This window comes from Hemiscyllium ocellatum, chromosome 20, assembly GCF_020745735.1.
Source record: "Hemiscyllium ocellatum isolate sHemOce1 chromosome 20, sHemOce1.pat.X.cur, whole genome shotgun sequence".
Lineage (NCBI taxonomy): Eukaryota > Metazoa > Chordata > Chondrichthyes > Orectolobiformes > Hemiscylliidae > Hemiscyllium > Hemiscyllium ocellatum.
This window is the reverse complement of record NC_083420.1, coordinates 24,421,629-24,447,571: the sequence shown is the minus strand read 5'-3', so window position 1 is coordinate 24,447,571 and position 25,943 is coordinate 24,421,629. Positions and strand designations below refer to the sequence as shown.

The window sequence follows — 25,943 nt, the reverse complement described above, 5'->3', positions numbered from 1 at the left end:
AGACTACTCATCTGTGTTTGACATGACATCTGGAAGACCCATTTTTTTTTCTTGCCTACCACCATGAAACAGTATTGTGCACTTTAAGTAGCAATGAAGGTGGGTTTCATGGTATCAATGTGAGCACTAGTCAAGTTAAGTTCTGGTCAGCACAATGTAACACAGATTCTGGATTGCTTCAGGCTCTCTGCCTTTATTTCTGATGAAGGGCTTTTGCCCGAAACATCGATTTTTCTCCTCCTCGGATGCTGCCTGAACTGCTGTGCTCTTCCAGCACCACTAATCTAGAATCTGGTTTCCAGCATCTGCAGTCATTGTTTTTACCACGATGTAATACAGTACAGTCCAACTTTTCATTGAGGCAAAAGTGAGATCTGCAGATGCTGGAAATCAGAGTCAAGATTAGAGTGATGCTGGAAAAGCACAGCAGGTCAGGCAGCATCCGAGGAGCAGGAACATCAACGTTTCGGGCAAAAGCCCATCATCAGGCTTTTGCCCAAAACGTCAATTTTCCTGCTCCTTGGATGCTGCTTGACCAGCTGTGCTTTTCCAGCACAACTCCTCATTGATACCTGTCAAAGTATTAACATGGGAATCCAGGCAACCACTAAATGGTTTATGACCGCCAAACATATCAAGTGGTCAGTGAACTGCAAAATAACATAGCTCATAACTTGCCCTTTTAATTTGTAATCAGTCAAGCTTGTGTTAAAACAGGTTAAAGGTAAGTTTACCTTTCCATTTCTATCACCTTCCACCCAGACCTCAAATTCACCTGGACCGTCTCAGACTCCTCCTTCCCCTTCCTAGACCTTTCCATTTCTATCTGTGGAACAGTCCATCTTCCGCAACTACACTGGCACCACACCCCACCTTTTCCTCCGCTACATCGATGACTGTATCGGCACTGCCTCGTGCTCCCACGAGGAGGTTGAACAGTTCATCCACTTTACCAACACCTTCCACCCCCACCTCAAATTCACCTGGACCGTCTCAGACTCCTCCCTCCCCTTCCTAGACCTTTCCATTTCTATCACAACCTGTGCCCAAAAGATTAGTTTAAGACAAGTTATACTGAAGGTTTCTTAGTGGTAAAGTCATTACAGATATCAAGATTAAAACAAGTACACACAAGACAAACTAATACTTCTAAAAAGGAAGCACGACTGAATAGAAGGGTATTATTTTTAAGCACAGATAAACTTCACAAGACTGTACACTTTAGGAGGGAGAAAATATCTGCCTTCTGGTTTTGTAGGCATGGCATTTTTAGTTGCCCAGTTGCCGTACAGTAGACCACTAGCTGTTGTGAGATCGATCTCATTGTCTTCTTTGACTGGGAGGGGTTTCTTCCAGGACAGAGACAAATATTCTTGGCAATCTTGGTGTCATTTGCAAACTCATGCCTTCACTCCCATCATTTAAGTTATTGATGTAAATTGTAAAAAGTTGAGGATCTAGAAAAAAAACCACACAACGGATGCCAGATCCGTTTCTGCCAAACAAACACCCAGTTATATGTACTTTGCTTTCTGCCAGCCAGCCAATCTTCGATCCATGCTAATGACACCATGAACTTTTACATTTGCAAAAATCATTGAATATGGCATCTTATCAAATGCCTTCTGGAAATCCAAGGACAGTACACCTGTCGGCCCCCCATTATCAAAAATATATGTGCTACTAAAAAGAACTCCAATAAATCAGTTAAACATGATGAACCCATGCTGTCACTTCCTAATTACCTTGTATTTTTGCATGTTTTTCTAAGTGCCTAGCTACATTCTCGTAAAAATCTAATGACTTCCTCACTACAGACACCAAGCTAACTGGATTATAGTTTCCTGTCTATTGTCTAGTGCCCTTGTTGAATAGAGGGCTTTCATTGGCAATTTTATTGTGTGATGGAACCTTGACTGAATCAAAGGAATTTTAGAAAATAAATAATGCATCTATTTATTCATTAACAACATATTTAAAGACCCTATGATAAAATCCATCTGGATCCAAGACTTGCTAGTCTGTGGCTCCATCAGTTCACTTAGTACCACTTTGCTCAGGATTGTAATTTGACGAAGCTCCTCTCTCCCTTCTATCTCCTGATTTACGGCTCTCACTGAGATGAATCCTTTGCCTAGTGCTTTTACAAAGAGGAACAGTTTTTCTCTATCGTCCCCATTCATGTTTTTCAAAACTCTATCAAATCGCCTTGTTAGCCATTTTCTATTTAAGTAGAGCAGTCTCTCAAAGTACCCTCATAACTGGAACTTCCCCATCCTGGAGCCATTCTTCGAAATTGCTTCTGTACTCTCTCTGGTGCATTAACACCCTTTCTATAATGTCCAGAACTGTACACAATACACAAGCCCAGGTACAGTAAGTTTCTTCGAGTAAAAAGTGAGGTCTGCAGATGCTGGAGATCACAGTTGAAAATGTGTTGCTGGTTAAAGCACAGCAGGTCAGGCAGCATCCAAGGAATAGGAAATTCGACGTTTCGGGCATAAGCCTGATGAAGGGCTTATGCCCGAAACGTCGAATTTCCTATTCCTTGGATGCTGCCTGACCTGCTGTGCTTTAACCAGCAACACATTTTCAACAGTAAGTTTCTTACCCACAGAGACTGAAAGTGTTTTGCAAAGGAAGCTTTTTCACTCAGCGTGTAGTTTAAAAAAAAGGAATTCACTGCCTGTAAATGCATGACGGTAGGGTCAATTGAAGCATTCAAGTGGGCATTAGATAATTATTTGAATAAAAATAATGTGCAAGTGTATAGGGAAAAATAGGAGATTGGCATGAGTAATGCTGCTCATTTGAAGAGCCAGTACAGACAAGATGGGCCAAATAGCATTGTTCTGTCCTTCAACACTTCTGTGATTCAATGATCAACCACCCCAAATACCATGAACCCTTGTGCAGCTACAGAGTTTTTCCTTAAGTTTTATACTTTCCCCAACTTCTTCAGTCAATCAATAGGTAGATCCTCCCTTTAGAAATTTTTTTTAATAGTAGGAATATACTTACAGTATTCTGAAATATCCTCTTAAAATGTCCACCACTGAATCTCTATTGATCTATCCCTTCACCTAATACGTCAATTCACTTCAGTTAGTCTACCATGCTTTATGTTTTATCTCAAGGGGCATTTTCTTTTATGATTAAATTAGATTACTTACAGTGTGGAAATAGGCCCTTCGGCCCACACTGACCCTCCAAAGAGCAACCCCCCCCAGACCCATTCCCCTACATTTACCCCTTCACCTAACACTACGGGGAATTTAGCATGGCCAATTCACCTAACCTGCACATTTCAGACTGTGGGAGGAAACTGGAGCACCCGCAGGAAACCCACGCAGACACTGGGAGAATGTGCAAACTCCACACAGACAGTTGCCTGAGGTGGGAATTGAACCTGGATCTCTGACGCTGTGAGGCAGCAGTGCTAACCACTGTGCTGCCCATTATTTTCTTGTTTCTTTACAGTGTGGAAACGGGCCCTTTGGCCCAACAAGTCCACACTGACCCTCCAAAGAGCAACCCACACTATGGGAATTTAGCTCGGCCAATTCACCTAACCTGCACATCTTTGGACTGTGGGAGGAAACCCGAGCACCCAGAGGAAACCCACATAGACACGGGGAGAATATGCAAATTACACACAGACAGTTGCCAGAGGCGGGAATTGAACTCGGGTCCCTGGCACTGTGAGGCAGCAGTGTTGACCACTGAGCCACCGTGTGCTCTGTCCTACATTGTATTTACTATTAGGGGGTCTGGAGATTCTTTTCAATAATTACTTCATTCCTCATCCACACCCAAACTGCTACTACATTCTGATCTCCTGAACTAAAATTTTCTCTCCGTATTGCATAAATCCCACCCTTGATTAACAGTCCTACCCTTCTACTAATGAGCTTTATATTCTTCTTGAACGTTCATATGCTTCTCAATATTCAGGAACCAACAGTTATCTTGCAGCCACGTTTCCCTAATGGCCATCTGACTATATGTTTAGCATCTGGCCTATTTACAGTCAGGTTTAGCCATTAACAAATGTTTTCTAAAGATCACTGGACTGTAATTATACACAGTGACAGGTGCAACAGAAGGGAAACTTGAATCAGAGGCTGATTTCCGTTCCTAGACAACACAAAGTTTTTATTGGGCAATGAGGCGGATGGTTGGAGAAGAGGAGGGATGACAGCAAAGAAAAATGGCAGTGCACAAGCGCTCATATAATGACAGGTGAAATTATCAGGTGAAACCCTTGAGTATCTGACTGCTGTTTAAGATTTTTTTCACTGGAGGTTTTAGTTGACAGCCTTTAACCTCAAAACCGTAAAACAAAATTCTGAGCAAATGCTTTCATTTAAAATTAACATAGTCAAGACTGGAAAATTACATTAACCCAGTTGTATAGACTCTGGATGATATGAGAGGGTGAGTTTGCTAGTTAATTTTACTTCAGTATTTTCATCTATGATCCTAATAATAGGAGCTGAAAATGTGTTGATGGAAAAGCGTAGCAGGTCTGTTCCTGAAGAAGGGCTCATGCCCGAAACGTCGATTCTCCTGCTCCTTGGATGCTGCCTGACCTGCTGCGCTTTTCCAGCAACACATTTTCAGCTCTGATCTCCAGCATCTGCAGTCCTCACTTTCTCCCAATAATGGGAAGTGAGCAGCAAATGGGCCATGTCACAATCTGCCATTTACCTTTGATGAAAATTTCCTATTGATCCCACTGAACAATTTACCATCCAAGGAATGCAACAGTTCATGGCTAAGGCCTTTCACTGCAAATGAGGATGCGCAGGTGTCTTTACCATTAGTATGCAAATCCTATGAACAAAAAATACAATCAAAGAAAGGAAATTTAGATTTTGTTGAGAACTCTATGCTGTTCTATTCCCATGTACTTACGTTCAAATTAATTCCTCCAATTCTAAACGACCAGTTTCAATTGTAAACCTCAGTCTCATGCAAACAAGCGTGGTCAATCTGAGGAGTAACTGACCTTTTTCAATTATAAAATCACAATGATGTCCTATGATGACCAGCAATGAGAACAAATTATATATAGTAAGTATTATATCTGTTTTATTTTATTGATAAAATGGGGCAAAAATGGAGTCAACTTTAAAAGGACCAACAAGCAGAAAATGAAGAACAATGGGACTCAAAGTCCCATTCCTTCTTTCCAAAGCCTTTGCTGTGAAAAGGGCACAGGGACCTTGTACAACATAGCTTTGAAGGTTTTATAACAGTAAAAAACCTACATCCCTTTTTCACATGGAGAAATAGATAACAGGTCAATGGGGAAGGAAGGAGAAAGTACAGGAGAAAATGCTTACATGATAAAATGCAGGCCGTTGAAAGAATAACAAAAGGCTGGGGACCTCTAGAGCCTCTGGCACTTTGAGCACTGCCATCTTTATTCAGGTGTCTAGAAGTCTGCCTTGCTATGTTGCAATCTGTACCAGCGATTGATTCTTCCCCCCCACTTAATGAAAATAAATCAATTTTTCCCTGTAAAGGCTTTACCCATCATGTTGCATGACTGAAGCAAGCATTGTATTCACAACTGCTAAGAAATGTTATATGCTGCAGCAGGAGGGAGATCAGGACACAGGAAACGGAAGAAATTGAAATTCATATTTTGAGTAATGCCCCAAAGAATTTCTGCTTGCTGTTTCAAGTAGCAAATGGGTATTTGGAACACAACCATTTCACAAACATAGATATTATATAAACAGTGCCACTTTTGACCAGGAGGAATCCATGAGTGGCTACATTAGTATCCTGAATTGAGTGATGGATTTCCAAGTTTGTTTTTAACCCCAATGTGAGCAACACGTAAAATCTCACTTTCCTGCATGTGCAGGACCCGGCAGAAAATTTTAAGCAACTTTATCATTTTGTCTTCAAAGAATTTAGTATAAAAACAATTTTTTCCAATTTATTCATTAATTGTCTTCTCAATTCTTAAATTTGTGTACCCTTGTTACAATCTTGTCAGCTAATTTTAAAAATGCCTATTAACTAAGCATAACCTTTCATAGCCTTGAGGATCATTGTCAGATCTAATTGGAGACAATTTTCTCAAATTCTTTCATGATTGTAGACCCCAATTGAATCAAGTAGCATATCTTCCAATGCTCTTGTGCGTTTCCCATAATGGAATATCTAAGACTAGATTAAAGAATCCAGCACTTTCCAACAAAAATTTTCAGGTTTAAAATGTCTCATTCTTTGTGCATTTTATGCATCTAAATACTAAACCAACGACATTTTTTCCCTCCATGGACTTATTTGATATCGTGGTTGTCTGAACACCATCTCGGGAACAATAGATGGCCAATAAATGATGGCCCAACCAACAAAACCCACATCCTGTTAATAAAAATACCCAGGATCCCTATGTAATTCTCTCCACTTTAAATCTTACTATTAAAGATTCTTTACCTAGAATATCCCTATTTACTTCCAAAGTGTAGTACTTCGCAGGATTTTAAATTAAACTACACTTACCATCTCTCTGTTGGCCCTGAACAAATGGACCCAACTCCTTCACTCCAGAGTTTCAATACCCTTGCTGTAAAATCTACAATTGCTGACTTCGGGGCACACAGCAGCAGAACTGTGTTCTGACACAAAAAAGATGGCCATATGAGGTGAGACCCTGGAAAAGACAGCTGAGGCATTATATCACAAGAGGAGATTAAAATCCTAGAAAAGGCAGAGGAAAGCCAGCAAAGTATTTTTCTAGAAGGTTGTAGCTTACTGAAACATTGCAGGCTCTAAATCTGAGTCATCATCAAGTAAACTTGGCAAGTGAACCACATGAAGGCAAGGCCTGCAGTATACAATGAAATGGCCTACGGCACAAAAGTAGAGGTGGATGGAGGCACTGCAGGAGGAGGGCAGGGAGACTGCAATTCAAAGCTCATATGGAATAAACAAAACCGATGGGGTGAAGACTTAATTAAGTCTGCAATCCAGTCTCTGTTTTGGGTTACATATAGAAGACTCTCTCTCAGAAGAATAAAATCCATTTTAGTTTTTTTAAACATACGCATTCATCTTTCAACTTACATCTTCAAAATTGATTTTCTGTCTGCAAGTAGGAAAATGTGCTGTTCCACAGAATATTTAATGTGAAACCACTATTGGAACAACTGGAATTTAATTTTACATTTGATGCACAAATATTACGGTGACTTTCTATGGATTATGAAGCAGACAACCAAAGGCCCAAGACAGTGGGAGTTTTTAAAAAAAAAATTAACCTAGTCTGAATATTTTATTGGCATTTCTATTGAGGCTAACTGACCACCTGTTCAGTGTGGCATAAACTGAAGACATATCTGCACAAATGCTGGGCTAACACGTGAAATTCTCTCCCATGTTTCACAGAGTTTTGCTGTTGAGGTTATTCCATCAAGTAACACTGACTTGCAGAATAAATGCTTTCATACTCACTTACGAAACACCCTAGCACACCCTACAGAATGATGATGCTACAACTAAAAAGGAGGTTATTCAGACTATCATGCCTGTGCTGGCTCTCTGATCACTTACTGCAACATCACTCAACAAGATCAGAGACATTCATGAACTTCAAATTTCCTATAAGTAAATTTATCGCATCTTCCTTTCACAGAGAATCTTAAAAAGAGAAACACAATGGGTATTAGTACATCAGGAGAATCTAATTTAATATTACCAAAAAATATGTTGCCTTTCATTTCTCATTGCCTTGACAATGGGATTATAAACACTAGGTATTACGAAACTGCTGTTACAGGCAACAGTTTTTGTCACAAGCAGCTGTACGTTTATTGGAAAGAGGAGGATAGGTCCTCAGGTCTTCTTCTGGCCTTGCCTCGGAGCACACAATGTTCCAAACGGCAACCCTCAAGTTCAGAACGGACAAACAGATTGCAGATTTCCTATCAGGTCAACTTTAAATCACCAATAATTAAGTATATGATTTGATTTCCCCTTTGTTTCATGGTCCCATACACACAAACACGCTGATTCAACACACAGAGGAAAATACTAACATCTGAACAGGGTGCTTTAAAATTAATGGTCCACCTAAAAACTTAGGAGAAAGTGAGGACTGCAGGTGCTGGAGATCAGAGCTTAAAAATGTGTTGCTGGAAAAATGCAGCAGGTCAGGCAGCATCAAAGGAACAGGAGAATCGACGTTTCGGGCATAAGCCCTTCTTCAAGCCTTTCTTCACCTAAAAACTTATACAAGTAACCAGCACTCATTGACAAACTTCATATAAAACAGTTGCAGGAAAATAAACACTCCCAGACTGTCGACATCCTGGCTTGATGACATCAGTAGTGCCTCCTGAAATCACAGGCTGGGTCTGCACATGTGCAAAGACCATTTTGGCATTCTGCATGTTTTGACACTCAGTCCCCAGATACATTAGTTGTTTCAAGCTGAGCAGTTACACATGACCTGTAATGACTATTCCATTGAGTACAAAGATAATTGGTAATTTGATTGAAATGCTTAAAGATGATTAAGGTAGATACTGTAGAATTATTTACCTTGTTGGATGAATGCATAACAATCTTAAAAATGTTATAGCTAAGCCTTTCATGGTTACGCACTTTGTCAAGAAAAGGGTACTGAATACCAAGAACTCTACTGTAAAATTCTTTTGGGGCTGAAAATTTCAAAATGGAGTGATTTTTGTTTAGCAAAGGTATTAAAGGATACAGAATCAAGCTTGCTAGATGGAGTTAAGATATACCATCAGCCACAATTTCAAACACTGAAGGCATTTCTGATCTTCATCCTGACCCTATCATTTTCCAAATTCTTAGGAAGCTAGTGGGAGTCAAATCTGGCTCTGCCCCAAAACAGTTTAAATAACTTGTCATCCTTCACTAACTGGATGTTCTTGTTAAGGAGTAATAACCACCATGGAATGGTATTTTGCCCTTACCAGAGGTGATCTTTGCTATAAATTCTGTGCCTTTCCATCCTGCACCACAGCTACCTGATGTAGGAGCAGTGGTCCGAAAGCTAGTGCTTCCAAATAAACCTGTTGGACTATAACCTGATGTATGATTTTTAACTTACCAGAGATAAGGAGAGGTATATAGAATGCCAATATGCGCAGGAGACAAGAATGAAAAGGTTGGAAAATGTTTATTATGCTTTGCAACAGGCAGGCACAGTCCTCTTGAGAATACTGGAGTCTAGCATGTGTGGATTTATTAGAACACAGAATTATCATTCATTAAGCAGAGGCAGAGAGGTTGTTCTAAAAGTAATCCCATCAACACAGATCTTAACTAATCACAGATGTCATCTTTTAATCCCAGCCTCTGCAATTACTCACTATACTCCTTGTACCCTCACAAAAATACATGGCCAACTCAGCTCTAACCCATTTACAAATTTGTCGACGACACCACTAAAATGAGTTGGATCTCAAACAATGACGAGACATGGGACAGGAAAGAGTATGACAGCTTGGCAGCATGGTGTAAAGACAACAATCTCTCCCTCAATGTCAGCAAAATGAAGGAACTGGTCATGAACGTCAGGAAGTGGAGTGGAGGACACCTTGTCTGTAACAATGATGCTGAGGTGGAGGTAGTTGAGAATTCAAGTTCCCAGGAGTAAATCATAGAATAAAAGAATGGAAGCAAACCATGTGGCCCATCAAGTCTATACCAAACGTCCAAAGAGCATCCCACCCTAATCTGCCTTTCCAGAACCCTGCATTTCCCATGGCTTATCCATCTAAACTACACATCCCTAGAGACTACAGGGCAATTTAGCATGGCCAATCCACCTAACCTGCTCATAGAGTCAGAGATGTACAGCGCAGAAACAGACCCTTCAGTCCAACTCATCCATGCTGACCAGATATCCTTACCTAATCTAGTCCCATTTTCCAACACTTGCCACATGGACTTGTTTGCCTGAACACTGCAAGTGCACATTTAAATACAACTTAAATATTGAGGTTTTCTGCTTCTACCACTCTTAGTGAGTTCCAGATTCCCATTACTATCGGAGTGAAAACATTTTCCTCACATCTCCTCTAGTCCTTCTGCCCATTACCTGAAATGTCTGTCCACTGGTCAATGACCCTTCTATCAAGGGGAAAAAAAAATTCTTCCTAACTACCCTCTCTCTGTCCCTCAATTTCATACATCTCAATCATATCCCCTTTCAATCTCCTCTCCAGTTGGAAAAACAACCCTAATCTGTCCAATCTCACTTCAGCCTAGGCAACATCCTGGTAAATCTCCTCCACACCCTCTCCAGTGCAATCATATCCCTGCTATACTGTGGATTGCAGAACCGCACACTACACTCTATCTGTGGCCTAACCAACATTCTATACAGTTCCAGCAAAACCTGTCTGCTCTTAAACTCTACGTCTAAGCGAATTAAGGTAGGTATATGCTTTCTTAATTGCTTTGTTCACTTGTCTTGATACCTTAAAGGATTGCTGTATATGCACACCAAGAACCCTCTGATCCTCTCATGTTTTCCAGGATCCTACTGCTCATCATATATTACTTTGCACCTGGGCAGGACAAGCGAGATATCACCTCACATTTATCCTTACCTGAATTGTATTTGCCATTATCAATCCATTCATATCTTCTTGTCGTCTAAGGTTATCCTCCTCATTATTGACTACCCCATCAATTTTTATATTGTCTGCACCGCATCAATTATTAGTTCCTTTCCTTCATGTTAAATTTACTGTCAATGAAAGTCAGATAGTAAGTAAGTCCTCCAAAGCATCCAAAACTGATTCAAATGCTGATAATTTTTCAAACTATATTTTAAATGATAACAATTCTTCAGCCTTCCACAACATTGAAGTAAAATAATCTCCCTTTTCAGAGACTGATTGAGATAGAATATTAGAAATGTAGCACAGCCCACTGCCTATGCCAGCTGAAAAAAAGCCATCTTACTTACTTAAGCATACTTTTCAGCTCTTGTTCCAAAGCCCTGTAGTCTATAACTATTTTTGAATGTAATAAGTTTTCTGTGCCATGTCAAACAGTGAATATCAGATTCCTACCACCAACTGGGTGAAATGAAATTATTTAATTCTGCTCTAAACCTTCACCAATTACTTTAGATTAATGCCATGCCCTTGGCATTCTATTAATTCACTCCTCAGCCTGTTATTCAGAAGAAAACAATCCTAAACTTTCCAATTTTTCCACAGAAAGAAGGGGTTGTTTGTTGTGGTGGAACAGCTTTTGAGTCTCCATGGAGTAAGACCTAACATTTAGGTGTTTCTCTAGACAGTCTCTAGCAATCATACCAATGGAACTTGTGTGTAGTTGCTATCATATGCAATAATCATCATTTCGGTTAAAACAAGAGACCTTACTCATTGGGTATCAGGTTTTCTTGAAACATTGGTAACTGTTGCAAGTTTAGCAGCTCTCCAGTTGCACCTCTCACATAACCGTTGCTAGGGGGGATTGGGTAATGATGGTCAGATTCTCTTAGCAGCTTACAATACAATTCATCCTCGTCTGGCAATAGATCTATTTTCAAAGATACTACACTTCTTTTGCTCATCATTATTTAATATCCTATATTTCACACACCTGTTATAGCAATTCCCCTCTTTTGTGAAAACAGACACAAAATAATTAATGAAACACGAGGCCCAGATCTTCCATCTCCACACAGAAATTTCCTCTCACTAATTGGCCTTACTTATTCCTTAGCTATTCACTTTAGTTGGCAATGTTGGGTTTCTTTTGATTTACTTTCCCAATTTTCTTCATCTGTTTCTTTGCTTTAACTTTTTATAAACTTGAGTCCTGCATTTTCTATCATCCTCCAAGCTTTCTGCAATATTGAGTTTTCAGTATCTCTCGTAAATATTCTTTTTTTTTTGCCCAACATACCCTTTGACCACCAGAAGGGTCTAGATATGGAAGTCCATCACATTTCTTTTGTGAGAACACATATCTATAATGAATCGCCTCTAGATCCTCCTTGAAAACCTCCCACTGTTATTATGGTGATCTACCTTTAACTAACTATTTCTAGCCCATTTTTGCCAAATTATAGCACAGCACTGAAAATTCACCTTCCCTAATTTAAAATTGACCATTAATCAATCTTGTCAATTTGTCTGAAGAATGGGTGAGCAGTATTCTAAGTGTTGACATGCCACACCCGTTCATGATAATTCATTACAGACAGAGCATCTATCCCTATTGATGAGCACCTTCAATCAATAATATATAAAAATGGTATCCTCTGATTTGCTACAGATTGTGAACCTTTTATCTCAACCTTGCTTAAAAGGTGCTGTGGCATTTTAAACTGGTCACTTTTCAAATTAAGTTGTTCCATACCCACCTGGTTCGAAAACTCAGTGATTCAACAAAAACAAATATAGTTCAAGAGACAAAGAACAAATATTTCCAAAGTGTCATTCAGGACATGCAGTTGGGGAGGTTCTTCTTGACATTAGAGACCAGGCAGACCTGTTACTTGAACAAAAAAAATCAATCCAGAGGTTTATAACCAAGAATCAGGATTAATGGTCCTTTCCTGGTTGGAAAGACTAATGGAGTGCCACAAGGATCAGACCATGTCCTCAATTTATAATCGATATTCACGACTTGGATGAGGGCACAGAGCATAATTATTCAAATATGCTGATGATATAAAAATAAGTGTGAGCGCATGTTGTAATAAGCACATAATAATTCTCCAAAAGGATACAGATAAGTTAAGTCAGTGTGCAAAACTTGGCTGATGGAAGCTAATGCAGTCCTCCACTTTGGAAACAAGAACCAAAGAACAGACTATCATTTAAATGGAGAGAGAGACTCCAGAAATGTATAGCAAGTGTTTTTTGCGCACAAAACTGTACATGGTGTTGAATCATAGAATCTCTACAGTATGGAAACCGGCCATTCGACCACAAGTCCACACAGACTCTCTGAAAAGTATCACACCCAGACTCAGCACCTACCCCCTGCCCTGTCCCTGTAACTCTGCATTTCCCATGGCTAATCCACCTAACTTACACATCCCTGGACACTATGGGCAATTTAGCAAAACCAATCCACCTAACCTGCACATCTTTAAACTGTGGGTGGAAACCGGAGCAGCAGCTGGAAGAAACCCAAGCACACAGGGGGAAAATGTGCAAACTCCACACTGACAGTTGCCTGAGGCTGGATCCTGTGTCCCTGGCACTGTGAAGCAGCATTGCTAACCACTGAGCCACTGTGCCACCCACATTGGTGAAGCCATACCTTTAGTACTGTACACAGTCTTGGTCCCTGGATTTAAGAAAGGATATACTAGTGTTGAAGACAGTCCAAAATAGATTCACTAGCTAATCCATGAAATGAGAGTAGCTGAACAAGTCAGACCTCTATTCACTAGAGTTTAGAAGAATATGGGGTGATCTTATAGAAAGTACAAGATTCTGATGGGGCTCGACAGGTAGATATTAAAAAGTCTCCCGTGTGTGGGATTTGGAACTAGTGGCGCATTACAAAATGAAAGGACATGAATTTAAAATTGAGGTGTGAAAGAATTTCTCTTCCTAGAGGGCAGTGAATTTCTGTAATTTCTATCCCACAAGAGTTGTGAGGACCAGATTAATGGAAATATTTAAAAGAACAGATAACTATATTGTTGAAATATTCAGGAGTTGAGGTCTATGAGCAGCTGCTATGAAAGAAGTGAGGCCTGCAGCAGATCAGCCATGACCATAGTGAATGGCAGCGCAAGCCTGATGAGCTGAATGGCCTACTCCTGCTCCACTGTCTTATGTTCTTTTTCAACTGTATTCTTCAGGATTTCCTGTATTTATTAATGGACTTGATCTCTCCTCATCTGTTATTACACTTTTAAAAACAATCTGACAATCTTTCTCACAGATCCTCCTGAAAATCATGAACACAGACCCCGTTCTACACGCCACATTTGTCACAAGCTGACTCAGTGAGTATCAGAGTTTGGACGTTAAATTCAACGTTAAATTGAAGTACTATCCTAACCCAAGATCTACACAAGTGGTGTTACAACATTGCTTAAGATAACAACATGGAGCAGGAATTTCTACACTCCATAACTCAGACTGATTACTAGAAACTCATGTATCACTGAGGCTGGGATCAGACCAGAATAAAATCTTGAGTCTTCTACAATTTAGTGCAAAAAACAGGGTATCTATCTGTCAGTGCATAATGTTATTTCTCAAGATTTACTGATCGCAATAGGTGAATGCAAACTTAGTTAATAACTGCTCCTGTGAAACACCTTGGGGATTTTTGTTACATAAAGGCATTATATAAACCCAAACGATTGCTAAAGAACTCACCATGCCCTACACAATGTATTGTACAGTACAGCATTCAAATTCAAGTTTTCTAGTCCAAATCTGCCATCCTAGTGGATATATTCTATGCCACAATCATCTGGATAACATCTCTGCTCCCTCACACCAACATTTTCAACCGAAACTCCTAATGATCAATCTTCTTTATGCAAACAGCAGTCAAGCATGCTGCATGGAATTTTTAGTACCTGGAGAGTGGACAAAGCCATCATAGGTTAATGAAAGGCTTAATAAATGCTTAACAAATCTACAAGATTTTTGTTTGAAGATAGCAAGAGTGAATCACGAGATGTGGTGTATTTGAATTTTCAGAAGGCTTTGGATAAGGTCCCTCGTAAGAGATCAGTGGGCAAAGTTAGTGCACTCGAAGTAGATGGCAATATATTGGCATGGATCGAGACAGAAACAGGGTGTGGGAATATATGGGATTTTGAGAGTGGCAAGCAGCGACTACTGAGAAATATCAGTGTTCCAGCCCCAACTAATCATGATATATATAAATGACTTGGATAAGGGAACCAAATGTAACATTTGCAGGTTTGCTGAAGCCACAAAAGTAGGTGTAATATTGAGTTGCGAGGAAGTTGTGAGAGGACGAAAAGGAGGCTTCACGGCAATTTAGACAAGTTGAGTGAGTGGAAAAATACATGGCAGATGTAATACAATGTGACTAAATGTTAGGTTCTGCACTTCGGTGTGAAAAACAGAAATGAAGAGCATTAATTAAATGGTGATATGTTGGGAAATGTGGATGTACAAATCTGGATCTGGATGTCCTTTTACACAAATTAAAGGAAGTAGGCAGGCAGGTGCAGCAAGCAATTAGTAAGGCAAATGCATATTGGTCTTCATTGCAAGAGGATTTGAGTTCAGAAGTAGGGATTGCCTTCCTGTGGCTATACAGGGCCTTGGTGAGACCACACCTGGAGTAATGTATACAGTTTTACTCTCCCTACCGAAGAAAGGATATACTTGCCATAGCAGTGTAGTGGGGGTTTACTAGGCTTAAATGGGGAATTGACAGGTTCGACAGTGCATGTATTCACTGGAGAGTTTTGAAAGATGAGAGGGGATCTGATTGAAACTTAGAAAATTCTAACTGAGTTGGACAGTTTAGATGCAGGGAAGACGTTTTCCCTAGAGTCTAGAAACAGGGAGCACAGTCTCAGGACATAAGATGAACCATTTAGGACTGAGATGAGGAAGTATTTCTTCACTCAAAGAGTAGCGAACTGATGGAATGGTCATCCATAAAAGATTGCGATAGCCAACTCAATATATTCAAGACAGAGATATTATAGGCAATTTTTTAGATTTTAAAGGCACCATGGGCTGTGGGAAGAAAGTAGAAATATGGTATGAGATACAGGATCAGGCGAGATCAGATTGAATGGTGCAGCAGGCTTGAAGGATCAAATGGCCCATTCCTAGTGAGGTTTTCTATGTTCATGCTTCCCCAACAAATAATTACATTTCTCCATAAGGAAAGATGGAAATTAAGAACAGATAATTTGGTGTTGCTGAATATCATCTAGTATTTTATTTCAATCAAAGTGGGAAGGAAAGAGAAAGAACAAGAACTCTAGAGAATCACAGTTACCATGCAGGCAAAGAGAAGGGGCAATAGGTTCAACCAGAAATGAGAAAGTCTAGGCAGCACAGAGCAAAAAAAGAGAGGGAGAAGGGGGGGAAAGGTCTGACAGACCAAGAAATGAGGAAAAAGGGAACACAAAAGTATAAAAAAGATGGGACGATGAGGTCAGAGAACAGCAGAAGCAAACAATAATTGAAAAGAGCCGGAGGCAAACACATAACAGGGCACAGCAAGTTCAAAGGAGGAGTGGGCGAAAGAGAGAGGGAATAGATGAGGGCATGAGGCAAACACTGAAAAATAGAAAAACAGACAAGAAATAAAAAGGCAAAAGAAAAAAAGCATTAAAATAAATAAACACGGTACTGAGTAAGAACGCTTCCCAAATAGGCACTGGATAAATTGCTTCTGAGGCCTTATAAATGAAAAGAGCTTCCATTTGAAAACACTGACCACTTCCAAACACCAATATTCTTATATTGCTTTTGAGAGTTAAAATCTTACGATAACCACCAGAAATGCACAGAATGAAGACAGGCCAACAGTTGACAATGCTTGCTAAAATTTCCAGTTTAGGAACAACAAGTCAGCATACAGAGAGGAGCTGCAGTGGTTAACGGACTGGTGCAGAGCCAACAACCTGTCTCAGAACGTCGACAAAAGGAAAGAGATGGTTGTTGACTTCAGGAGGGCTCAGAGCAACCACTGTCTGCTGTACATTGACGGATCCCCCATGGAGATCATGAACAGTACCAAATTTCTTGGCGTATCCCTGATGGAGAATTTCACCTGGACCCTCAACACCAACTCCATAGCCAAGAAAGCCCAGCAGCATCTCTACTTTCTGCGTAGGCTGAGGAAAGCCCACCTCCCAACCCACCATCCTCACTACATTCTAGAGGGTTCATTAAAACTACCCTGAGCTGCTGCACCACTGCCTCGTTCGGGAACTGAGCTGTCTCAGATTGTAAGACTCTACAACGGATAGTGAGGACAGCTGAGAAGATCATCAGGGTCGCTCTTCCCTCCACTACAGGCATTTACTTCACATGGTGCATCTGAAAGGCTAAGAGCATTGTGGAAGACCCCCCCTCACTCAAACTCTTCTCCCTCCTGCCATCTGGCAGAAGATACCGGAGCATATGGTCTGTCACGGTCAGACTGTATAACAGTTTATTCCCCCAAGCCATCAGGCTCCTTAACACAATATCATCAGACTCTCTCCCATCTGAAATTCTTTCGTATTGCTGCTAGAAAGATGTCTGTCATTCTTCGGTTACACTGTAACTTTCGTGTTTTGCACTTCTTATGCATTTTATGCCATGTACTATTGTGCAGTTTGTGCTGTCAATGTAGCACCCTCGACACTGGAGGAACACTATCTCATTTTTACTGTATCAGGTGCATATGGTAGAAATGACAAATAAAAGCTACTCTACTCTACTTTCTGGTTAAATTATATTAACTCACTAAGCAATGGAAAAACTACAGAAAGGAGGTAAACTGCAGTCTTTTTGTCAAATCAATTTGTAGAACATTTGAAATAGAGTGGTGAGAAAGGACAGGCAAAAAAAAATGAAGTAGTGCTAGTACAGAGATTTTAGCTCCTGAAGGTAAATACTCAAATACATTTAGTACAGAAATGATGAGCTGTTCCATTGCCGATGGGAGGCACAAAGTGCATATTGTGTATCACACTGCTCGATCTAGTGGCAGAAATCAAATACTTCCTTCAAATCCACAATTCCTGGCACAGAATTATGGGACTTGAAACTCTGAGCCCAGCTCCCTGCGCCATTGCTTTAACTGAATGCTTCTGACTCCTTGTCTCTATTTGAAGAGCAGGGAATTTGCCTGATGTGCTTGTCAAAGGCCCCTTCTCAACTGCATGCAAACTATACACTTACCTCGTCACCTTATTGCTCTTGGGGGATCTTCCTCTGAATAAAATAATTACCCCTGCTATCCAAATTGAAGTCAGTCACCATAAATCTTTGGTTGGGGAAAAACAGTGGAAGTTCTGTATCTCTTCCATCCTGATCCAAGCAAACCCCTGAAATCATCTCTGTCAAGGGTTTCAGCAGTCTCAATTGCTATAAAGATAGACCCTGAGTGTTACCCTCTTAAGTCTCACTAACACAGCTCCACAAGTTTAGTACACAGTCAAGCTTTCCAATCGCATGTCTTTTTTAAATTCATGAGCCTGAAAATTCCAGGCCAATTTCACACATCATCATCATTACCATTCATCATCGTGTAGTAAGTATGACTGCTTTTATTCAGCAGTCTCTTTAATTCAGGAGAAATTGGTTTAGACAGGATCAAGCACATCAATCTCCAGTGATGTAGTAAGAACAATTGCTCAAGAAATATTCTAGGCTTTTTATCAGGTGAATGTCCTGGCATAATTCTTCAATATTAATAATATTCCACAGTATGATTATTACAAATATTCAGAGCAAAGATTCCAGGTGTAGTATTAAAAAGAAGAGATTGCTACACTTGATTTAAACAATTTTTTCCACTTCCTTGAGTCACTAACTCATTAATGGGGTGCAATTTCCTGTGCACAGCCCAGATCCCAAGCAGCCATTCTTCAGTATGCTAGTCAGCCATGGGGACATCCCAGTTGTTATCTCCACATGATAACTATGCAGGTGGAGATATCTTTCGCCAGGTTTGTTAGAATTAAACAGTTAATGCTATAGAGGGCTTTGAACTAATTAGGAGAGCAGGGTCTCTGAGAGGGGAAATATAGGCTTACAAGACAATTTTACAGGACAGCTATTTGCATAATGATACCCAGAGACAAACAGGAAGAGACAGAGTATACAAACATAGAAAAACAACAGTAAATTGGTTCAACGGTGGGGAAAAATGTTAAAAAGGCAAAAATCAAGGATTCTTTAAATGAATACATTTAGTATTCAGAACAAAATAAATAAATTAACAGCACAAATACAGGCTATGATCGTATAGCCATTACAAGGTTGCGAGGGGATCAAAGCTGGAAACTAAATATTCAGGGGTGTGACACGTTTTGAAAAAATAGGTGCGAGTAAACGGTGGTTTTATAGCTTTGCTAGCCTGAATGTGACAGCAAGAAATTCGCTCGGATTGAAAGATATAGAATCTACATTGGTGGAGAAAAGAAATAAAAGGAAGACGACAGAAAAAGTATACATTACGGCAGAATTCAGCGTTCAGTTTGAGAGTGAGCAACTTGCGTTGAAAGAACTGTGCAAAACCTAAATGTATGATTAGTGGTAAGCCAGATGATGGGAAAGCTTTAAAAACCAACAAAAAAACAAACAATCAGAAAGAAGAGAGGGAGAAGAAAAACTTTAAATAAACTTTGCAAGTAATATCAATACATACAGAAACCTCTTCAAATTAATAAAAAGAAACAGAGGGAGGCCAAAGTAAACACAGGCTGGGAGGCTGGGGAAAATAAAAATGGGAACCATGAGATGGTAAAGAAGTTAAATAAATACTCCAATTTTGACAGTACTAGGCAAGAACCTTCAACAGCTGATTGGGGGCAGTTGTTTGTGAGAATAGGGATGGCTGGAAAATGGGAAGCCTTCAAAAATACAATAACAAGAGTTCAGAGACATTATATTCCTGTTAGGGTGAAAGGAAAGGCTGGTACGGTGTAGGGAACGCTGGATGACTAGACAAATTGAGCATTTGGTTAAGAAAAAGAAGGAAGCATATGTCATGTATAGACAGGAGAGATCGAGTGAATTCTTAGAAATGTATATTCCTACTGCCTTTCTACTCAAGAGGGAAATCAGGAGGGCAAAAAGGGGACATAAGATAGCGTTGGCAAATACAGTTAAGGATAATCCAAAGGGTTTTTACAAATACATTAAGGACAAAAGGATAACTAGGGAGAGAATAGAGCCCATCAAAGATCAGTAAGGCAATCTTTGTGTGGAGCCACAAGAGATGGGGGAGATACTAAACAAGTATTTTGCATCAGTGTTTACTGTGGAGAAGGATATGGGAGATATAGAATGTAGGGAAATAGATGATGACATATTGAAAAGTGCCCATATAACAGAGGTGGTAGTGCCGGCTGCATAAATGCATAAACGTGGATAAATCCCCAGGACCCGATCAGGTGTACCTGAGAACTCCGTGGGAAGCTAAAGAAGTGATTGCTGGGCCCTTTGCTCAGATATTTGTATCATCGATAGTCACAAGTGAGGTGCTGGAAGACTGGAGATTGGCTAATGTGGTACCATTATTTAAGAAAACTGGTAAGGAAAAGCCAGGGAACTATAGACCAGTGAGTTCAACATTGGCGGTGAGCAAGTTGATGGATGGAATCCTGAGGGACAGGATTTACATGTATTTGGAAAAGCAAGGACTGATTAGGTTTTGGGTGTGGGAAATCATGTCTCACAAACTTGACTGTGTTTTTTGAAGAAGTAACAAAAAGGATTGATGAGGGCAGAGCGGTGGACGTGATCTATATGGATTTCTGTAAGGCTTTCGACAATGCTCCCCTTGGGAGACTGGTTAGCAAGGTTAGACCTCACTGAATACAAGATGAACTAGCCATTTGGATACAGAATTGGCTCAAAAGGTAGAAGACAGAGGGTGGTGGTGGAGGGCTGCTTTTCATACTGGAGGTCTGTGACCAATGGAGTGCCACAAGGATCAGTGCTGGGTCCACTGCTTTTTGTCATGTATATAAACGATTTGGATCTGAACATAAGAGGTATAGTTAGTAAGTTTACAGATGACACCAAAATTGGAGGTGTAGTGTACAGTGAAGAAGGTTATCTCAGATTACAATGAGATCTTGATCAGATGGGCCAAATGGGCTGAGGAGTGACAGATGGAGTTTAATTTAAGCAAATGCACTTTGGAAAAGCAAATCAGAGCAGGACTTATACACTTATACAGTTAATGGTAAGTGTCCGAGGGAGTGTTGCTGAACTAAGAGACCTCCGTGCGCAGATTCATAGCTCCTTGAAAGTGGAGTCGCAGTTAGATAGGATAGTGAAGGCGGCATTTGGTAGACTTTCCATTATTGGTCAGACTATTGAGTATAGGAATTGAAAGGTCATGTTGTGGCTGTACAGGACATTGGTTAGGCCAGCTTTGGAATATTGTATGCAATTCTTTCTCCCTTCTATCAGCAGGCTGTTGTGAAACTTGAAAGGGTTCAGAAAAGATTTACAGAGTTGCCAGGGTTGGAGGATGTGAGCTAAAGGGAGGGGAGTCCAGAACTAGAGGGCATAGGTTTAGGGGGAGAGTGGAAAGATATAAAAGGGACCTACGGGGCAACTTTTTCACACAAAGGGTGGTACGTGTATGGAATGAGCTGCCAGAGGAAGTGATGGAGGCTGGCACAATTGCAACATTTAAAAGGCATTTGGATGGGCATACGAATAGGAAGGGTTTGGAGGGATATGGACCAGGTGCTGGCAGGTGGGACTAGATTGGGTTGGGATATCTGATCGGCATGAACGGGTTGGACCGAAGGGTCTGTTTCTGTGCTGTACATCTGTATAACTCTGAGAGGCTGAATAGGCTGGGGATATTTTCCTGGAGCACAGAAGCTGAGGGGTGACCTTATAGAGGTTTATAAATCATGAGGGGCATGGATAGGGTAAATAGACAAGGTCTTTTCCCTGGGGTGGAGGAGTCCAGAACTAGAGGGCATAGGTTTAGGGTGAGAGATGAAAGATATAAAAAGGGACATAAGGGACAACTTTTTCACGCAGAGGGTGGTGCATTTATGGAATGAAATGCCAGAGGAAGTGGTGGAGGCTGGTACAATTACAACATTTAAAAGGCAGCTGAAAGGGTATATGTATAGGAAAGGTTTAGAGGGATATGGGTCAGGTGCTGGCAAATGGGACGTCTCATCGGTATGGACAAGTTAGAACCGAAGGGTCTGTTTCCATGCTGAGCACCTCTATGACTCTATCAATCAGTCTTCACTAACTGTATCCCATGAATACTAAGTAATCGAAAGGCAAAAGGAGGAGAGGATAAATACAACAACTATCATTAAAGATAAAGTGATCACATTATTCCAAATGTAGTTGAACATGTTTATAAAAGTTCCCTATTTTTATGAAATGATAACATTTAATTGGTGTTCTCTATTACCTGCTGTATACAATATTAGCATGTTGTGATTCTGTGAGCAAAAAGGATAGGAAATTTCACACAAAATCGCTGAGCTGAACGGTTCATTTCCAGACGTTTGTCACTCTACTAGGTAACATTTTCAGTGGGCCTCCGGGCGAAACACTGCTGATGATTCCTGCTTTCTATTTATATGTTAGCATTTCTTTGGGTTGATAATGCCATTTCCTGTGATGTTATTTCCTGTTCTTTTTCTCAGGGGGTGGTAGATGGGGTCTACACATAGAGTTAGACCCCATCTACCACCTCCTGAGAAAAAGAACAGGAAATGCCATCACCACAGGAGAGAGCTAGGAATACGCAAATAGAATGTAAGAGCTTTTGCAATTTGAGTAGCTTAGAGCAGGCATCAATCTTCTACAAGTGGGATTAGGATAAATGATCAGAGAGACAAGGAAACGGTAGGACATTGAGCAAAATATTTTATGCCTGTTCTCACTGTAGAAGCCATAAATTGCATACAAGATCGCATAAATTTTATTGACAATTAACAGTGACAAAATTATGACGATTAATATCATCGAAATGCAATGGAGAAACTTCAGGGACTAAAATCGAACAAATTCTCAGGACCTTATGGCCTTCATCTAGCATTCTATCTGGGGGCATCACGGCTTGGTACGACAACTGCTCCAAACTACAAAAAGTTGTGAACGCAGCCCAGACCATCACACAAGCCAACCTCCCATCCATGGACTCCATCTACACTTCTCATTGCTGCAGAAAAGTAGTCATCTCAGGCTCCTCCCACCCTGGTTATCTTCTCTTCCAGCCTTTTATATCATGCAGATGTTACAAAAGATGAAACACACATACCAACATGTTCAAGAACAGCTTCTTCCCTGCTCTTATTTGACTGTTGAATGGAACCTCTCTGATCTCGCTTTTATGCATCTCTGGTGCAGCCATAAATTTGTATGCTTCGCTCTGTTTAAATACTTTATAATCTGTATGTCTTTGCATATTATGATCTACCTGTACTGCAGGCAAAACAAAACTTTTCACTATACTTAGGTACATGTGACAACAATAAGTCAAACCAAATGAAGTCATCCTAGATTTTAAAAAGGAGTCAGTGGCAGAAACAGTGAACGTCCCAGTTTTGATTTTTCAAAATTCCCTAAATTCAACAACAGATCTTCCCAAAGTGGACACCTGGACCTCACGTGGGGTCATATGCTGAAATTTTGGAATGGTGACCACCATCCATATTCCCCCTGCACTAATACATCTTCTCCTCCTCCTCTCTCCCCAACCCACCCACCACATACCATCACCATCAAGGGGTTGCAATAGTTTTTAATACCTCAAAATTGGGGCACACTAGGAAAAAATTTGGGAAGCATCTTCTGGAATGATTAGTCATTTTGCTAATAGTAAATTTTAAAATTCTGTTCAAGAAAGGAGGAAAGAAAGAGAAAACTGAGAACAATAAGCCAATTAGCCTGACATTGGTCGTCAGAAAAGAGCTAAAATTGATTAAGGAAGTCTTAACAATGCACTTAGAACATCATATGATCAAAGTCATTATGGTATTATGAAGAAAAATAATGTTTGTTAAATTTATTGGTTTAGTTGAGGATATATCTAGTAGGTTAGATAAAATTAAACCAGATGTAGGATACTTTGAATTTCCAAAAGGCATCTATTAAAGTGCATAAATGTTAATAGGTAAGACAAGGGCTCATGAAGTTAGTTAATATATGAGCATAGATAGAGGATTTGCTCATGAACAAGCGAAGAATCAGATTAAGCTGGGTACTTTCCAAGTTGGGTGGTTGTAACCTGCAAGGATCAGTGCTAGGGCTTCAGTTTTTTATATTCTAAAGTTCTTAAGTGACAAAACAGTAATATATCTACATTTTATGATAATATAAAGCTTGGTGGGAGTGCAGGCTGTGAAGTGAGCACAAAGAAGCTGCAAAGAAACAGACATTTTAAGTGAGTGGATACAAAGGTGACAGATGGAATTCTGTGTAGAAATGTGTTAAGTTATTCAGTTTTGTAATAAGAATGGGAAAGCAATTTTTTTTTAAAAAAGACAAAACTTCAAAATATTGCATTCAGAGGATTTGGTGAAATACACAGAAGGAATACAGAAATCAGTGTGCAGATACTGCAAGCAACTGAGAAGGCAAGTAGAATGTTGGTCTCTGTTGTAAGGGGATTGGAGTCCAAGATAAAGCCATCTTTCTACAATTGCACAAGCTCTAAACTTTTTGCCACACCCACTTAGCCTGGAAATGAATTCCACCACCCCTCAATTCTGTATGAAGATCCTTTTTCCTAAATTTCCTCCAGTGAACCTTTAAAGGTCCTTCATTCTCAATCCAACTATTGGAGATAAACTGTTTTTACCTAAACATTAACATTCAATAATAACATATGGCCCATAATCTGAAAGTCAAAACAATGTTTTGATTCTGCCTTGATCTTTGTAATTCCTCGCACCAGACAATGCCCTGGTATTTTGAAAATATACATTCAAACAACAGATTGATATGTAAAAGATTTAGAAAGGCTTTCAAAATGTAAAACCTCAATAATTGAATGAAAAACATATTTGTCAAAGATCTTAAATAAAAAGATTCTGATATGTGAACAGCAACAGCAATTAATGCCATGTATAATGGGGTACCTATCATTAGTAGTTGTATAAAGTGATTCAGCAATGTGTGTGTCTGAGAGAGACACATAGAAGCTCCATCATGGCAGGTTATGAAGGAACTGCCCAGGAAGTTGAAGGTTCAGTTGGGCAATTCTTCCATGTTTGGAACTCTCCAGAAGCATCCATTTACCACAGAAATACCTAGTCTAACGCCCGAGTAGCTACTAAATTAACCCCGCAATTCACTCTACATCCCTCTCCTCACTCCCCTCAGCCCCCAGGAACAACATTCACCTCCTTTTCCTGAGAACCAAACACTATCCCCCCCAATGGCATCCTTCTTCATCCCCACCTTCCCACAACCCAAATGCAGCCTTTTTCTTCCAACTCTCCATGGGTTCCTTCTCCTCCCCCCAACCAATTGCATCCCCTGATGCTCCCTTTGTTGTCCCTACCTCTTATCAGTCTACTCCTTACTGGACACAAGGTTAATGGAATACCATGCACAGCGTAGAGTCATAGAGATGTACAGCACAGAAACACAGCCTTTGGCCCAATTGGTCCATGCCAACCAGATATCTCAACGTAATTCAGACCCATCTGTCAGCACTTGGCCCATAGCCCTCCAAACCCTTCCTATTCATATACCCACCCAGATGCCTTTTAAAATGTTTTAATTTTATCAGTCTCTACCACTTCCTCTGGTAGCTCATTCCATATTCACATGATCCTCTGCACGAAAAAATTGCTCCTTAGGTCCCTTTTAAATCTATGCTATCTAGTTCTGAACTCCCTCACTCCAGGGAAAAGACATTGTCTATTTACCCTATCCCCTCATTATTTTATAAAGCTCCATAAAGTCACCCCTCAGCCTCCAATGCTCCAGGGAAAACAGCCCGAGCCTATTCAGCCTCTCCGTGGCTCAAACCCTCCAACCCTGGCAACATCCTTCTAAATCTTTTCTGAACCCTTTCAAGTTTCAAAACATTCTTCTGATAGGAGGGAGACCAGAATTGCTCACAATATTCCAATAGTGGCCTAACCAATATCCTGTACAGCCACAATATAACCTCCCAACTCCTATACTCAATACTCTGTCCAATAAAGGAAAGCACACTACTTCAAACGTAAACAATTTTACATCTTAAAATCCTAAACTGAATACCATTTATAAGTGTTTGTAATT

The 25,943-nt window shown here is 40.2% G+C and overlaps 1 protein-coding gene across 2 annotated transcripts in view; it reads right to left on the bottom strand.

Annotated features, from left to right (window-relative positions):
* capn15 (calpain 15) overlaps nucleotides 1-25,943 on the bottom strand; it is a 282,315-nt gene that overhangs the window by 186,220 nt on the left and 70,152 nt on the right. The gene's annotated exons all lie outside the window — the stretch shown is intronic.